This window comes from Schistocerca americana, chromosome 2 (genome assembly GCF_021461395.2).
Source record: "Schistocerca americana isolate TAMUIC-IGC-003095 chromosome 2, iqSchAmer2.1, whole genome shotgun sequence".
Taxonomy (NCBI): domain Eukaryota; kingdom Metazoa; phylum Arthropoda; class Insecta; order Orthoptera; family Acrididae; genus Schistocerca; species Schistocerca americana.
This window is the reverse complement of record NC_060120.1, coordinates 724,385,727-724,404,117: the sequence shown is the minus strand read 5'-3', so window position 1 is coordinate 724,404,117 and position 18,391 is coordinate 724,385,727. Positions and strand designations below refer to the sequence as shown.

General features: G+C 39.9%; 1 protein-coding gene across 1 annotated transcript in view; it reads left to right on the top strand.

Moving 5' to 3' along the window:
* LOC124594380 (pseudouridine kinase-like) overlaps positions 1 to 18,391 on the top strand; it is a 258,924-nt gene that overhangs the window by 125,880 nt on the left and 114,653 nt on the right. The gene's annotated exons all lie outside the window — the stretch shown is intronic.

Here is an 18,391-nt window from a genome sequence, read left to right as displayed (position 1 = left end):
GGTTTGTGTCACTCATACTGTAGATACCAATGCTTGATTAGCTTATATCCGAAAAATCAGGCGATTTGCTAGCGGAATGTCTGTCTTGGGAAGTTGGCTCTTAATTTCTAGCAGTTGTTGCCCCTTTAATATCTAATTAACAAAACGCTGTGAAGTTATATCAGTGGCTGTTTTTGTTGTTCCTGGGTCATTCCATGTTAAAGGGACCAATATTAGAAAGTGTCCCCAATCGACCATCTCCAAATCTAACGAATTTTGGTGTGAATACTCTATATGGTCTTCAAGGGTTATATACCAAATTTCAGTTCTAGCAAACATCAGGTCACTTGCTTTAACATTCACTGACAACTTTCTATGCTGAATCACACCATGGAAAAAATTTGGGATTTAGTCACATCTAACTATATATACAAGCCTCTAAAGTGGCAAAAAATTCGTCACGCTATTGTGAGAGGCAAAGTTTGACCGAGCAATGCTACGTTTCATATGAACCAATCGCACCAAAACTTAGAGTGTTTTTCCTACGTATGATGTCAATGTATGGATCAAATTTAATTAATGTCGAATGACTAGATGAAAAGATATGCATCTGCGAAGTTGGCCAAAATTTTCGATGTGCAAATTTTAGGGTATTTTTGGGTAACAATATCTCAACTGTTCCTTGTTCAGTCCTTTTTTTTCTTGCCACAGCTGTAAAGAGCATACTTTAAGCTTACAAAACTGTATTGTGTAATTTCTGGGTCTTGCATATTGATGAGTGAGAATACCTATCAAAAGTAGGGAAATGGATTATCGATAAATACATAAAATTAATACAACTTGAACTTGTAAATAAAAAATATGTAATTATAGCCCCTTTTAATAGTATAAGATTAGACTGTAGTTTAGGGAATGCAACTATGCTAATAAGAAGTGTTCATACATTTTTTTTACAGTATAGAATATAAATATAATAAAACCTCAGAAAATGCTCTTAAGATTATAAAATCTACATGATCATAATGGAATGCTATGTTGCTTTAGAAAATTTTAACCCTACAATGCATGGTGGTGCATGTATGCATTGTCACTCAGTTTCTAACAACAGCATAAAGTAGCAATAGTTTTTTTGAGGCACTATCCTCGTAGCAGTGATATATTACTGAATCACCACTTTGAATTGTTGCTTTCGTTATTAGCAATTTTCACAGTGTTAGTCTTCTGTGTGGGGTAAAGTTTGATGTTGACATTGTACAATCTTAGTGTTGAGTATTGAGTTTTTGAATAATCAATAATCATTATTGTATAAGGGGCGTCCAGAAAGAAATGAGCCAGAGGTATAATTACAGAAATCAATACCTGTATGTTAGAAGTATTGACCCTGGCTGTTGAGACATTTGTCCTACTGAGACACAAGGTGATGAATGGCTGTCTCATAAAATTCCTGAGGCTACGATGTGAACCAGTTCTGTACACACAGCTGGACGCCATCATCTGAGGTGAATCATTTGTCCGTCAGAGCCTTTTTTAAGGGAACCAAAAATTGCAGGGAGAGAGGTCCGTACTGTATGGAGGGTGGCTGAGAACCTCCCATTTGACTTTCTGGACCCAATAGGTGGGATTATCTGGCCATTTTGATTTGATCACTTGGCGAAGGATGGTAAAGGTTTGTGAGTAACACTAGGCATTCACTGTTGACCCGTGCTGCAGGAAGTGAATCAGAAGGGGGCCATCTTGGTCAAAGAAGAACGTCAGCATTACCTTTCCTGCACTCGTGGACGACAATGTCCAGCCATTCGTGTGGAACTGGTTCACATCAGAGGCCCGGGAATTTTGTGAGACAGCCATTCACCACCTTGTGTCACAGTGGGACAAGTGTCTCAACAGCCAGGGTCATTACATCAAACATATAGGTACTGGTTTCTGTAATTATGCCTCCAGCTCGTTTCTTTTTGAACACCCCTTATAGCTAAAGGTAAGCACTAAAACAGTATGTTTTGATGTCGAATTTGTATATTTTATATAAGAACAAGTCTGAATCTTCTATGCTTCAAACCTGGATATTCATGAGTTTTCAGAATTGCTTGTTATAGATTAATAAACTACTGTATTAAATGAATCAAGGAACCTTTTAGTGCATCAAGTGGAGCTGATTGTCATTAAGTCATCACCATTCTATTACGACAAAAGTCACCTACAATCAGTTAAGGAAATGTCACCAATGTTAAAGGAGCTTGATTTTACTGAAGGTGCCCAAATTTATCCATACCATAATGCCTTGTTGACGACAAAATTTCAGTTCCTGAAGAAGACTTTCTGCAACCCATTTGGTAAAGAAATATGCATAACCACAAAAGCTTCAACAACAGTAACGACTGCAATGTCTAATAGGTTGAAGTTACTGACAAAGTTTTTAAACATGCTCAGAAAATTTGTACAAAATGTAGACACAAAGTGGCCAAGAATGAATCATCCAACCAAGATAAGCCCATCCACTGAAGACATGGATGTTGTTAATGCTTGCTTTATTGCTAATACTTCATTATCATTGCTTGGAGAGTCACCATTAGAGCTTCAATGGATCAGGAAAACAGATTAAATAGGATACATGAAGCACAAAGTTCTGAAGGACCAAGGCAGCATCGAGTTATGGTGCGCAGTGATTAACACAGTGGTCTCGCATTTGTGAGGATGACGGTTCAAATCCGCATCCGGCCATTGTGGTTTAGGTTTTCCATGATTTCCCTAAATCACTTGAGGCAAATGCTGAGATGGTTCCTCTGAAAGGGCACGGTTGACTCCCTTGCCTAATTCGATGGGACCGATGACCTCACTGTTTGGTCCCCTCCCCCAAATCAACCAACCAACCCAAGGCAGCATTACTAAGGTAATTGTCACAGCTGCTGTTGAGAGCCAAGTAAGTATTGCTCAAATACAAATGGAAGAGAGCCAAAAATGTAAAGATATGGACATCTTAATTGAAGAACTTCAGGCTTCAAGAAATTGTAGTAAAGTTCAAATTTTGACCCTGGCCCCAAATAGCTGAACTATTGAAAAAAATGGCTAAAGAATTTTCTGTTTCGACTAAAATGGTGAAGAAGTCTAGGAAACCAAAGATGGAAGATCAGAATTTGGCAACACCCGCAAACCGAAAAAGAAGAAAGCTCAATGATGAAGTAAACCAAAATGTCCTCACTTCCTTTGGAGATGAGTTTTCTCATTTATGCCCAGGCTAAAAGGAATGTGTTGCAGTAAGAATAAATGGGAAAAAGATTCACAAGCAGGAGCACCTGTTCCTTTTTAATCTGGAAGAAATGGTCATTGCTCATTGTAAGCAATATGGTTGAAGATGCTTTTAAAGATTGACCGTGAAAAAAACAATGTCATACAAGCAATGTGTCTGTACTGAAAGAGACACGTAGGAGACATGCCAGACAACTGTTGAAGATTTCATGGAGGCACTGATTTTCGAACTTACCGGTTTATGAAGCCATCACTTTGTGACATAACACTGAAGTTTATACCTTAAGCAGCTAAAAACAAATCTTGCAGAAAATGGATTAATTATATTGACGCATGGAAGAAGGTGTAATTAGGTGAATGATGAACACTAACTTCACTGAACGAAGGTTTATTCAGCACTTCCACATACAAGAGCGCGGAGCGAATTGCCTCTGGCCAGAACACCTACGGTATATATACAGTTACAGAATATTCCAGTACAATGATTCTTGACATTTGTGGATACTTCTAGAATGTACTCAAACCTAATATAGGAATTAAAATTTTACAGGTTCAGGTGAGTTTTGAACTGGCAACCCTCCATGCAACAGTCTAGTCATAACCACTACACTACGGTGACTGTGCTACTTAGCTTCTTTCTATGACACTGCTCCCTCCTTAAGAGAACAGCTTCTCGGTGTTACGTCCTCCTAGCCCGGGAACAAGTCATCGGTCCGGCATACTCAGACTCCCGATGACTGATGTTCGCCCTGGTGGTGATCATCTTAGAACTTCCTTTGCTGCTACGCTCTTCAACACCTTTTTGCTGCCTGTTGCTGGAGCTTCGAATTTACCTTGGGTTGCAGGATCCTTATAGGGCTTCATTAAAAGGATGTGGACCGTATATCTGATCTTTCGTCATCTTGTGTCGGGGTCGAAATGTTCAACTTCGTAAGTAACATTGTCGCCTCATGCCCGTGCACCAGGAACAATGGTGTAAATCCTGTGGTGTCTTGTTTGGCGGTGTTGTAGGCAAACGTCATGAAAGGTAGCACCTCATCCCAGTTGCTCTGCTCAACACAGATGAACACTGATAGCATGTCGGCCAAGGTCTTACTAAGGCGTTCAGTAAGCCCGTTTGCAGATGGTAGGCAGTCGTCATGTGATGAGTAATGTTGCACCGACAGTTTATCTCTATCACAAGATTTGACTGAAAAACTTTCCCTCAATCCGTAATTAACGACCTTGGGGCACCGTGTTTTAATACAATGTTGTCCATGATGAATTTGGCTACCTCGAATGCTTTGGATGTTTTCATGGCTTTTGTAATGGCATACCATGTCAGGTAATCAGTACAAACAATAATCCATTTATTGCCACTGGCAGATGTTGGAAATCGTCCTAGGAGGTCAATACCAACACGATGGAAAGGCGTTTCGGCTCTTGAAATTGGTATGAGTTGGCCAGGTGGATTGTGAGGAACTGCCTTTCTCCTCTGGCACTCTCGACAGTGTGACACATAGTGATAGACACTCCTAAATAAAGTCGGCCATAAGAATCTCTTGTGGATCCTGTCATGTGTCTTAATAAATCCTAAATGTCTGGCCTCAGGTGCATCATGGAATTTCTGTAGAGCATTGAAGCACATGTGTTTAGGAATCACTGGTAGCCACCTCTTTCCAAACAGATCAAACTTTTTCTTGCAAAGTAATCCATTAACTACCTTAAATTGTCCTTCGCATCCTCTGACTGATTTAAGGCAAGCATAATTTGAGATCTTGGCATGCTTCTTCTGCTCAGCAGAGAGATCCTGAAGTGCAGTGAGACAGTCACTATCTTCATCAAAGTATTGATGTTCTTGCACAGGATTTCTTGAGAGCCTGTCGGCATCTTGGTGTTCTCTTCCACTTTTGTACACTGTGGTAATGTCATACTCTTGAAGGCTTATTGCCCACCTGGCGAGTCGTCCTGTTGGATCCTTAAGCGCTGTCACCCAACAAAGTGAGTGATGGTCTGTAACAACTGTGAATGGCCTTCCATAGAGATACTATTGAAATTTGCACATGGCCCAGATCAAAGCAAGACATTCTCTTTCTTTGAGTAGTTTCTCTCAGCTTTTGTAAGTGTCCTAGAAGAATAGCGTATACCCTGCTCTTTTCTATCTGAAATCTGCACCGGAACAGCCCCGATCCTATACCCACTGGCATCTGTGTGTAGTTGCGTAGGTGCTCTCTCATCATACAGACCAAGTACAGGGTCAGTCGTCAGCATTTCACAGCACATCGAAAGAATCTTGTTGAGGACCACCCCAGATAAATTTAGCATCGGCTTTTAACAACTCTTGGAGTGGCTTGGCTTTGATACAAAAGTCTTTGATAAAATGACGGTAATAAGAACATAAGCTAAGGAAGCTTCTCACATCTCTAATATTTTTAGAAATGGGAAATTCCGTTATAGATTTCACCTTTTCTAGGTCTGACCACACGCATTCTTTTGACTTAAAGTGTCCAAGTATTTTGATTTCTTTTGCTCCAAAGAAACACTTTCTTGGATTAAGTTTCAGTCCTCCTTGTTGGAGACACTTAAGAATGGCCCTCAGTCTTTTTATGTGTACATCAAATGTCTCTGAGAAACACTATAATGTCATCTAAATAACAAAGACACATCATCCACTTCAGGTGATTTAGAAGATTATCCATAATCTGTTCAAAAGTTGCAGGTGCATTACACAAACCAAACGGCATTCCCTTAAACTCACACAGGCGCTCAGGGGTGATGATTGCAGTTTTCTCATGATCAGCCTCATCTACTTCTATTTGCCAGTATCCCAAGTACATGTCCATGGTTGAGAAAAATGTAGCCCCCTTCAGACAATCTAGGGTATCGTCAATTTGTGGAAGATGGTAAATGTCCTTTTTAGTTATCTTATTAAGCTTCCTGTAGTCAACACAAAAGCGCCAACTGCCATCCTTCTTCCTGACGAGAACCACTGGTGTTGACCATGGGCTCTGTGAAGGCTGAATGATATCATTCTGCATCATTTTCTCTACCTCATCACTAATTATTCAATGTTCCATTGCTGACACACGGTATGCTCTCTAGCTTATTGGTTGATGGTCTCTAGTGCTAATCTGGTGCTTCACCACAAATTTGTCTCATTTGCTCTTTGCCTGTGGATTGAAGCATACAGAGAACTCTTGAAGAATGGCGAGTAGCTTCTTCTGTTGTTCCTTAGTGAGATCTGGTGATAGTCAAGATAGAAGATCTTGTCTTGTAGTGGTATCGCTAATTTCGCCCACTGACTCAGTGTGGGAGGTTTCCATGATGCTCAGCTGTTCTGCAATTAATGGCTCTGCATTTGCTACGCACATGCACCTTCGAAGGATCTGCGGTTCTTGGTAACAGTTAACTATCCACAATTCACCAAATCCGTTCTTAAACAAGACGACCGAGGCTGGGATGACCAAGTTATTTTTCAGTGGTATGCTTCTCTTACATTCCACTACAAGGTCCATGGGTTGGTGCATGGCTTGATACATGACACTTACCTTTCTAGTACTGACTGCAGGAATGATCACTTCATCCAGCACACATAGTCTCCATACACACAGATGTGCATCTTCCTGTCCACAGTATCTCATCTCGTCTAGCATAATCTTTAAGCGAACACAATCTGTAATTGCCTGAGAAGCTTCCAAAAAGTCCCATCCGAGAATGACGTCATGACTACACTCTTCTAAGACAATGAGCTTGGGTTGGTCGGCCACCCACAAGGATATCGACAGTTTCCTATCATTTTTGTTGTGAACAACGGCGGAGGATTTTTCTCTTCGGCAGCCTCACCTCCAAGGAAGGTCGCACCCTTCAGTTTTCCAGGTTGCATTGGCTAGGTGATCGGCTGGAGCTTCTAAATGGCAATGGAGACCTTGATCAGCATGTTGTGGAGCATCCTCTCCAGCGGCTAGCTTGCAGCGATGGTGACCTACGTCGTCCTGACTCACATCTTCTTGTTCATCTTCGTCGTCCTGGAGATGACGTCAGCTTAGATCAGTCTGCTGTGTTCTGATGCGGGCATCATCGAATATCCACCACCTTTCTTGACAATATCGCACCACATGTTGTGGTTGTCTGCAGTGGAAACATATTGGTTGGTTATCCTGGGTCCTCCAGACATCAGTCTTCCTTGGTGCCCAAATAGGTTCCTCGTTTGGCATTGTAGGAATGTAACTTCATATGGGTCTCGACTTTTTTACCGTTTTAAAGGGAAATGAAGGAAGAGAGATAGGGTTCAATGTGTGTTCCACTTCCTCCCTTACGACCTCTTGGAGCATCTCAGTTTTTTGCTCGCTGTGCAATCCAAGTGCCTTCTGAACTTCCTCTCTCACTCTCTGATGAACACTTGTGGAATCAGATTCTTCCTCCATCAGAGACATCGATATGACTTTTGGAAGCTGTTCAAACTTCTTGTGTGTAATTCTTTTTTAATGCATTGTCTCGATATACTGGCACCATTTTATGAAGTCGTCTGCTGTCGAAACCTTCAGTAGTAGGGTTTGATACATGTCCTCAGCAACACCCTTCATGAGATGTGCAACCTTATCTTCCTCCTTCATTCTAGGTTCCACTATTTTACACAGCTCTAAGACGTCTTGAATGTAGGATGCTGTCGTTTCTCCTGGATGCTGTGCCCTGTACTTTAATTAATCTTCATCCTTGCTCTTCTGTCATTGCGTGTCACCAAAATACTTGCACAGTTCCACCTGGAATACTTCCCAGCTTGTGAACTTCTCCTCGTTATTCTCATACCATTGCTTGGCAGTGTCCTCCAAGTAGAATAATACGTTAGCCAAATACATGGTGTCATCCCAATTGTTAAATTTAGCTATACACTCATATACCTTCAGCCACTTGTTTGGATCTTGGTCATCATCACCAGAGAGCCCAGAAGGATGTCTCATGTGGTGGCACACAGTTGATGTCATCATAGCATCCTCATCTTCTTCTGTCTTTGAGAGATTGTGATCTGTTGAGTATGGCTCAAACTCGGGTTTCTCTGCGCGTCAACGGCGGCTCTGTCTTGGCCTGATGGGAGCCACTGTGCCGTTGTTAATGTGCAGTATCACATGTCCCAATACCCAGCGTCTCCTCCAGAATAATGTCATGTAGAAGAAGGTGTAAGTAGATGAATGACGAACACTAACTTCAGTGAATGAAGGTTTATTCAGCACTTGCACATACAAGATCGCAGAGCAAACTGCCTCCGGCCAGAACACATATGGCATATATACAGTTACAGAACATTTCAGTACAATGATTCTTGACATTTGTGGATACTTCTAATATGTACTCGAACCAAATATAGAAGTTAAATTTTTACAGTTCTGGTGAGTTTTAAACTCGCGACCCTCTATGCAATAGTGTAGTATCATAACCACTACTTCACAACTTCTTCTGCAACAATATTAAGGGGCTCCGGAATGCCCTATACTTGCAATGTTAAAATAACGCTTATAAATTACATCTTTCCTCACAAAGTATTTGAGGTAGGAAGTTGAACTTTTTACAGATTATTTATTGGAATATGGGCTACAACTTAACACAGGGATTTTACAAAATTTTAGTTCAGTTATTAAAGATGATTTTTTTTCAATTGTAATGAAAATTCACAATATTTTTTGGCAATTTTTTATTTATATATTCAAAAATATACAGTTTTTTTGGAAAAAGGCTGTGTTAAATTATGCAGAAGGTACTGTGTAACATTTACTGAAAGTTTGAAACAAATATGTTTGGAAGATCCTTAGAAAACATGTAATTAGTATGAGAAAATAAAAGTTTTGGGAATCGAGCGACAAAGATTGGATTAACTTTTTAGTGCATTCCAGGTCCATAGGATGGATTATCTTCATCCTCTGCAAACTCCTCCTCCAGCTTCCTCTTGATCCTCCTCGTGTTTACTCTTGCTTGTATTTCTAGACTCTTTACAGCCCTGACTGCAGCCCGAAGGCGTTCCTTGTCTAAAGCAAGCATCGCTCGTACCATGTTAGAACCTATCTTCATTCCCATATTTCTAAATACCTTGCACCTTACAATGTTGCCATCATTGAAAGTCGCAACAGCATCATACACACCAAAGTGAAGTGTTTCTATTCCAACAAATACAGTCTTGGGGATTCTCGACCATATAACACTATTTACACTTTCTTTGGGGTTTTGAGTTTTTCCGTGAATACACTTTTTCAACAGTTCAGGTGCTGCTAAGTCTCTGAAAATAGGTTTTATCACCTCCATTATTGCATGAGGCAGACCATGCTTATGAGTGTACACTTCACCAGTTAGCAATCCTTTGTTATATTTACACCAACAGTCTTCTTCTTTGGGACACAAGCTATGTTGGGGATTTTCATCGGTTGAAGAAGTATGAAAAGAAAGAGCCCAAACAGCCTTCTTCATTTCGTTGACACTTTGTGTATTTTGCCTAATAGCCATTCCATAATAGTTCTGTATTTTGTCAATTACACTGTCAGTTAACCTTCCCTTCCCATCCAACCCTTTACCATCACTGAGTTTTTGTTTTTTGTACGAAGCTTTCAGTCGCCGAAGTCTTGTTCCCATTCGCTTCTGTACGTGTCCAATACACTCAAATTTCTGCACTACATCATCATCTCCATAGGGCTTCAGTCCTTGAACATGTTTGAAACTTTTAGAATCACCGTCACCAAGGTAATTAACATATCGCACTTTATCACACGCCTCAGAACGCTGGAATATACTGGCAACACCAGCCACTTCCATTCCTCCACTACTGCCACTATAGTTAGCTTTGCAATTATTTTCATGTGTACCTTTATATTTTTGTGGACATCTACAATACTTTGATATATTACTGCTACATCTAAAACTTTCCCTGTATACATACCGGTGGCAGATACTACACCGTGAAGAGATGTGTGTCCCTGTTTATGCCAGGTACCATCGAACGCTGCAGTCAAATCTCTGTTACCATTATTTTCCATTACTGCCTCTTCCACAGCGTTCTTCATAGATTCTATACAGACATCTTCTACTTTAGACCCTATTAATTTATTATAGGTCGTAAACTTGGTTGGGGGATTTGGAAGATTCATGATGCCACAGAAAATTGCACCTGCAGTAGCACCCTTACCAACTGAACGCAAGGAATAAACAAATCTAATGTTGTGTTCGTAGATTTTGCTACCATTTTCTTCAGTTGCAGTTACTGCAACACTGTTCCAAAAGGTGGTCATGTATGAACACTTATCACATTTCAGTTGTACTTCGCTAGCAAGTCCTACGTGCTTTATTATGGAGAGTTCCAGACCAACTTCACTACAATGAATACATCTTACACAGTTTGAAAAAATTCCTTTGAGAACTGACATATCAAATATTTCATTCACATCTGATTCGCCCATAAAACATTCATAGTTTTCACTCATTGAACCAAGCTTCTTCTGTGAAGTATTTTCTTTCCCACTTTGACTGCTATGGGTAGGTGTACTTGAGAGGTTAGGTTCACTCACTTGGTTATCGTCTTTATTGTTTACAGTAATAACACACACCTTTGGCTTTCCAACATTTCTCCTTTTCTTAAAAGCCTTCAGAGGATTTCTAATAACTTTACTTTTACTCATTATTATACTTCAACAAAACAGAGACTCAAGAAACAGAATTAATTATGAATATTTTCGAGATAACGACAGAGTAAATAAACATGAAACAATCAACAATCACACCAGCGATATATATTGAACCATCACAGGTTAGCCACAACACATACTTTATCTCACATCACTAAAATGTACCTGATGAACACGGACGTTAATAATAACACCATTTGACAGCAGTTTAACAGCGCCACAGTGGGTCACGCCCATGTAGAACACATTTCAAAAAAAATTTAAAAATAGTTGTAGTCTTCGGAATTGAATAAATTATATATCTATTAAAAGGTAATAGCCTGCAGATTCAGAAAACGCAAAAAAGTAAAAATTGAACGTTTCATGATTTTGAGCCTTTCCGGAGCTCCTTAATGGATTTTTCTGAGACTTATTCATTTGTTGCTCAGAATGCTGTGCAAGAATTTCATTGGGAGAACAGGGTGTATACGACCAGGGACAACTGGGAGATCCGGGAAAAACCCGGGAATTTTTCCATCCGGGAGAAAACTGGGAAAAAACCCAGGAATTATTTAGAATTCCGGGAATTTTTCATTGTTTTAGTTTTCAGTTAAATTTGTGTGATTTTGATTGGTAAGAACCAATACTCTAACAAAGAATATTACTGTATCCTGCTACTGCAGAATGATACTGCAGCAACAAAACATGAGCGGGAGCAAAAAAAAACCGAAAATATAACTTAAGTTGCAAAGGAAATGCACCATATACAACAACAAAACAGTGCTCATACAAGCGTCTGCCAACAGTAAAGTGTGTCAAAGGCTTTAGGAACACTATGCAATACTTTATAACAACAAATTGCCTCCAATGAGCGTGACGTGACAACTGTTTAAATTAGATTCGTTCGAGCAGTTGCGGGCGGGCTCTTGCGCATGCGCAGTTGAGTCCATATGAGTAGTACCTTCTCCCGCTTCTGGTTACGGAAGTGTGGCTGGGCGCCATTATTTAATATTGCCCAGGTTTGGAAATATCGTAGATCTGGGGCTGATGCACAGAGCAATCAGAGTTGTGGTGGGGAGGTGGGTGTCCACGTGACCTGTGTTTACGTTCAGTGATTTTGTTGTTTCCTCTTCGTTTATTGCTCTCACGTTAAATGATAACAAAACGGATATTTGTGGCCGGGAGCTATCGAATGAATTAAAATACATTTGCATAATTATGGCAGGCTAATATATGTTAACAGTTTCAGATTTTATTTCCACCCTTGACAGTCAAGCATTAATTGCCTTACAGAACAATGAAGTTATTTTTGCTGGTTTGCTAAAGAGATTTGGCTTTGATTAATCCTTTCTACTGAGGCAGTCAATTTATTTGAAACAAAGTGTTTAATTTCACACTATTGGCTAGTTTCAACTGTTCGCTGCATTTCAGGTGCACATATGGCATTATGCTATAATAAAGAACCAAACATGAGTACTGGTACTCCAAGAAAATTTTCATACGGATGTGCATTTTAAGCCAAATTATGAACTTTAATATGGTTCGCAAAATCCCAACGCTCTTGAAGTATGCTTTGATGTCTTGTTTCTTTTATGGCATTATGTAAGATCTTTTAATATTTTACATGTATGAACATATGGGCTTCCTGCATCATCGTACCTGCGCAAGAGCGGTGACGCTTGTCATCTGGCGCTCTCTTGCAACTGCTGAAACAAACCTATTTCTAACAGGTCGCGGGGAAATATTGCGAATGGTGGCTTGAAAAGCGTTACATTCAAAGGAGATTTCCTTTTATATAAGACGAGCTATGTGCGAGAATGTACAATGAATTTCTTAAATCACAAAGCGTTTGACTCTCATTTAAAAATCAACTCTTTGAGGATGACCATTTAGAAGTATTTAGAGTCCAGAAGATGAGACATTTGCGTCGTTATTAAAAATTTTACTGGCACATTTGTGTCTGTATCGTAAAGTGCAACAAGCACAAAAAGATCAACATTGTATATGGAAGCTTAGCTTCTCTTCAAACTTATTAATCTTCGAGACCAATATTATATGTGAATGCTAAGTAGATTAATTTAAACCATTAACTTTTCTTATTTGTGTATTCGCGCTACATAAGTGATCTTGCTATTGGTCGACTACATCACGTGTCCTATTGCTGTCATCAGTTGGCGAGGTCACGTGAATGAGCTATGACACTTAAAAAAGCGCATCGCAATCTCAATTTCAATGCTTTGGAAAGTGACATGCGTTATTTGGTGGAATTCAAATTTATACCTTCGTAATGCGAAAATATGCAGCGTACATGTTGCTGCACATCAATGGTCTTTCAAAACGTCTTTTTCCCCCTGAGTTTCGTTTTCTAAAGTGCCGGGAAATTGTACGTCGGTATATAAAACCATAAACATTCAAAGGATTGATGACTTTTACAGTGCCGAGGAAGAGTATAGTGTCACTTAACACGGAAAAAGTGTATTTTCATCTGGGAGAAAGTGTATTTTTAACCGGGAAACCCGGGATTTTTTTTTTTTGCTTGTCCACATATACACCCTGGAGAATAGCCGGGCCACATTACATTCATTTCTTATCTATTTTGGTGGTAGAGGAAGTCAAAGTATTAGCTTTTGTATGATCAGAGACTGTCTCCATCATGATACCATCGCTGAACATTCCTTTCAAATAAAGTTAATAGCATATTTAAAGACAAAGATTAAAAACATTAAGGATATTTATTTCTTTAGTGATGGTTCAACTGCTCAGTATAAGAATTTCAAAAATTTCATCAATTATGTCTGCATGAAAAGGATTTTAGAATCACTGTTGAATGGAATTTTTTGGAACAAGCCACGGTAAATCACCTTGTGATGGCATTGTGGGAACAGCAAAAAGACTATCAGTCCATGGTAGTTTACAGAGGTCCTTACGTAACCAAATATTGACTGTATATGATTTGTTCAAATTCTGCGATGGTACTATTTCAGGCATAAAGTTTTTTTGTACCAAGAGAAGCTTTTGAAAAAATTCAGCTTGATCAAGAAACAGGGTTTGCCATGAGACGTAAAATATATGGAACAAGAGAAAATCATCAATTTAAGCCAATTAATTGTAATCAACTCAGAGTAAACAGTGTTTCCAATGACGCTACAGCTTTCACAGTTAATGCCTCCAAAGCAGATGAAGAAATTCCAGCAATCTCAATTGCAAGTTTACAACCAGGACCATATGTTGCATGAATGCATGACAATTTTTGTTGGGTTGGGAACATGTGAAGTTTCGCATGAACAAGAATATGTCGTCATCAGCTTTATGCACCCACATGGTTCTGTTTGTTCCTTGCACTGGTCAACTGTTAAAGACACCTGCTGGATTCCTGAACAACATTTGGAGATGGTCGAGAGGGACCCCTGGTCCCCTTGACATGAAATGACCCTCCTGTATTGTCAGATGCTCCCAAGTTCATTACCTGTTGCACATAGGAACAGTTTGTTATGTAATTCACACTTTTGACTCCCAGTCTATCAAAGTAGTAGTTGATATGACAGTTACAGAACATTCCTAGTTTACCGTCGGTGTAAATAAATGCTACACAAAACTCTTCACGAAGCAGATCAGTCTATTTAGAGAAAAAGGAACAGTGTCATGCTCATTCTCTCCCAAATATTCCCAATTGAAATTCCAGTTGCCCCACTACCAACTCACCTGGTATTTGGCTGTGAAGTACCTGCCACCACAGTGGATCATTTACTTGAACAGCTCACTCCCAATTGAAAGTTAGGGAATGCAAAGTATAGCATTTCCATAGTTAAACTTCCAGTTTCAAATCACTGTACAAAGAGAACCACTGCTCAGAGGGTTTTAGCACTAAACCAAAGCGTCAACACACAGATCCATTTCTAGGTGGAAAAGAAGTGGAAGAAGCAATTTAACTAAGTTTTTAGACAATAGACAGTGGGCTAAATTGGAAGCAGCAGGCTCAGGTATAAAGTTAAGTCAAGCATTGCCAAGAGACTCACAAAACCTCAAAACTGAGATAATGACACCTGCTCCACTGAAAAGTTTCTAATAGAAAAAAAATTACACAGTGTGGCTGAGTATATGAGCAGACATGAGTAAAGTTCATCCTGTTAGTGATAAATGTTTTGTATTGCATTAAGAGAAAATAAAATTACAAATTATTGTTAGAAAGTATATTAAAATTAAAACTATTCATGTACAATATAAAATTCACAAAAATGTATTTTTTAACTCTGATGTTACTGTAAATCATTTAGCATTTCGTGTATATTCTGCAAGTTGTTATAAGCTTTTACTGTGTAACTTGTTATATGTGTATTGTCTAGAGTGAAAAATAATACATGTCCTATGTTACAAGTACATACCTGTACAAAAGGTAATTTCTAGGACCAATAAAAATCGTAATCACAATCGCAGTTTTGAACAGTATATTATTAATGCAGGGGAAACTTATGGAATGAAAAGAAATTTACAGAGAGATGGTGCTGAAAGCATCTTAAAGTAAATGAGGTTGGCTACATGTGGCAGATGAATTGCAATATGATGGCTATGGTTTGAGTTGCATGTTACACATCCGTAATGTTCAATGTAACAAAAGACTGACCTGGAATCTCTCCTTAAAACCTCAGGTCCCTCACAAGGACTAACACTTCAATACATACAACAACTTACCCCACCCAAACCACGCCCCACCATCACCTTTTACCTTCTTCCTAAGATCCACAAACACAATCATCCTGGTCATCCTATAGTTTCTGGCTTCAAAGCACCCACCAAATGTGTATCTGCCATAGTTGATCAGCACCTGAAATCCATAGTACAAGTACTTCCCTCCTATGTTAAAGGCACCAAACATTTCCTAGATAATCTGAAATCCTTGCTTGTCGCCCTCCCACCACACACCTTGTTTGTCACCATTGATGCTGCCTCCCTCTATACCAACATACCCGACTTACATGGTCTGTTTGCTGCTGAACACTTCTACAGTCAGCACCCACCTGATTCCAAACCTATGACATACTTCCTGCTCACATTATCAACTTTGTACATACCAAGTACTACTTCATGTTTGAGGGGCAGACATACAGACAGATCAAGGGTATGGCCATAGGAATCAGGATGACTCCTTCCTATGCCAACATTTTCATGGGACACTTGGACAGGGCTTTGGTGGGACCCATAAGCATTCAGCCTCTGGTTTGTTTGAATACATTGATGACAACTTTGCATTATCGACTCATTGTGAGGCTCACCTGTTAAAATTCCTGGAACCTTGGAATACATTCTCCCAATTAAATTTCACGTGATCCTACACTGAATCCCATGCCTCGATATTGATCCCATCCTCACCAAAGACCAACTGCACCCTTCTATCTACATTAAACCTACTAACAACAACAATACTTAACAGTTTGACAGTTGCCATCCTTTCCATGTCCAATGTTGCCTCCCATACAGCCTTGGCATTCGAGGCAAACATATTTGTTCAGCTGCAGACTTTACAGAAAGACACCACAATGCTCACCTCAGCTATCGCTGGGAGTAATTACCATGTCAGCCTAGTCATCACATCCAGTCACGGTACTGCTGATCCATTCAAAAAAAAAACTTCAGATCACACCACTTGTTGCTCAGTATTATCCTGGTCTTGGATGTATTAATCAGCTACTTGGACAAGGCCATGACATCCTAAAAGCATGCTCTAAAATGAGATCCTTTCAGTCTGAGATTTTGCCCACCACGTCTAGCATAACGTTTTGTCACCCTCCCAATCTTCACAATATCCTTATTCAGACCCTACGCTGCTCCTGCATACTATGGTTCCTACTCCTCTGACCATCCCTGCTGCAAGATTTGCCCATGAACCATCCTACCACCACCTATACTAGCCCTCTGAAAGTTAAAACATATACTATCGAAGGGGGAGAGCAACCTTCGAAACGACACATCATATACCAGCTGTTATGTAAACACTGCTTGGCCTTTTACATTTTCAGTTGAGATGAATGAGCATAGGCAGAGGGTACATACCAGCAGCACACATTATTCTGTTGCAGAGCATGCTCTACAACATGACATTTGTGACCTCAGTGCCTGCTTCACCTCATGGATCTGGATGCTTATTCCAGACACGAGTTTCTCAGAACTCCGCAGGTGGGAACTAGAGCTACAATATGTCCTGAGTTCCTGCCACCCACCCAGCCTTAATTTACGTTAATTTCTTCTGTCTTGGCATTTTTTCACAGTAACTACTCCTTTCTTCACTCCACTTTAGTTTTCTATTTCTTTCATTTTCTGACCTGTCTATTTTTTGCCATTCCCTCCCACCTATCTTACATACAATGCACTTAGCTTTTCACTCTTATTAGCTCATGTATGATATTTTAGCAATAATCTCTGTCTTGCATATTACCCTGCTTCCACCTTTAAGCTCTCAGGTTTTTAAATCTGGTCTGGTGCTGTCCCCAACAGTGTGTCTTTCCCTCTCATCCTTTGTGGTCTTCCTGCTGGAATGCCCTTTTTTTTAACAATGTACATTCCAGCTTGGGTTTGCCATCTGATTTATCAGCCGTTTTAGTGAATGACACGCAGGCTGTTGACCGCATTTTACTTGTTATCCACCGAAGCAATATGGCGTAGGCCATTTAATTTTTAGTTTTGGACGTCCATTTCTGCATGGTGTTTTTTTAGCCCTTTTTTTCTATGTGCCTGTTTTTAGCTGTCTCCTATTCTGTCCATTGGGACTGACACATAGTTGTTTAACTCCTCTCTGTGTTTGTATTCTATAGTTTTGACTTGGGCGCAGATGACCTCAGTTTTGTTTTTGCACCCTAAACCAAAACAAACCAAACCAGTCCCGTGCGGTAAGTCTCCCCTGACTTGCAGTTCTGGATGACTTTTCTGAAATCTGAACCTCGGCAATCCTTTTCCTTCACCCCTTTTCGTTCTCCTTCCATCTTTCTTCCAGAAGAAGGCACAACTGGCTCCAAAAGCTCGTGTAAGTATAACCTCCTTTTATGTGTGTGTTTTCCTGCTGCCACTAGATAAGCAGATTTTTCTCTCTCTGATTACAATGTACTGTTCATTGTGCATGACTGCACAAATTTGGTGGTAAACAATTGTGGCACTGTTAGTTAGGTAAGTCCATTCACTACGGCAAGGTCGTACCATATCATATGGGAAAAATCAGTTTTTAGTTGTCCTGGGGCCAAAAAACGCATAAAAAACAAAATGACATGGGTTTCTAATTGTTGTGAGGTTGGTACAAGACATTCAGTATGCTGTCCACGGTTTTCCACCACAAGCTGAAATCAAGAAATGGTATGTATGTTCCACAACAGACCAGAGTGTCTCGGGGGTCATGCACAGAATGTGTGCCTTCAGTTCAGTGATGTTACTAATTGGAGCACTGAACGAAACATCTTTCCACCAGAAGTTGCATGGATTAAGATCAGGTGATGTGGATGATGAGACTGTAGGGAAATTGTGGCTGATAATTCTAGCATTTCCGAAATGACTGTGCAGCATCTGCA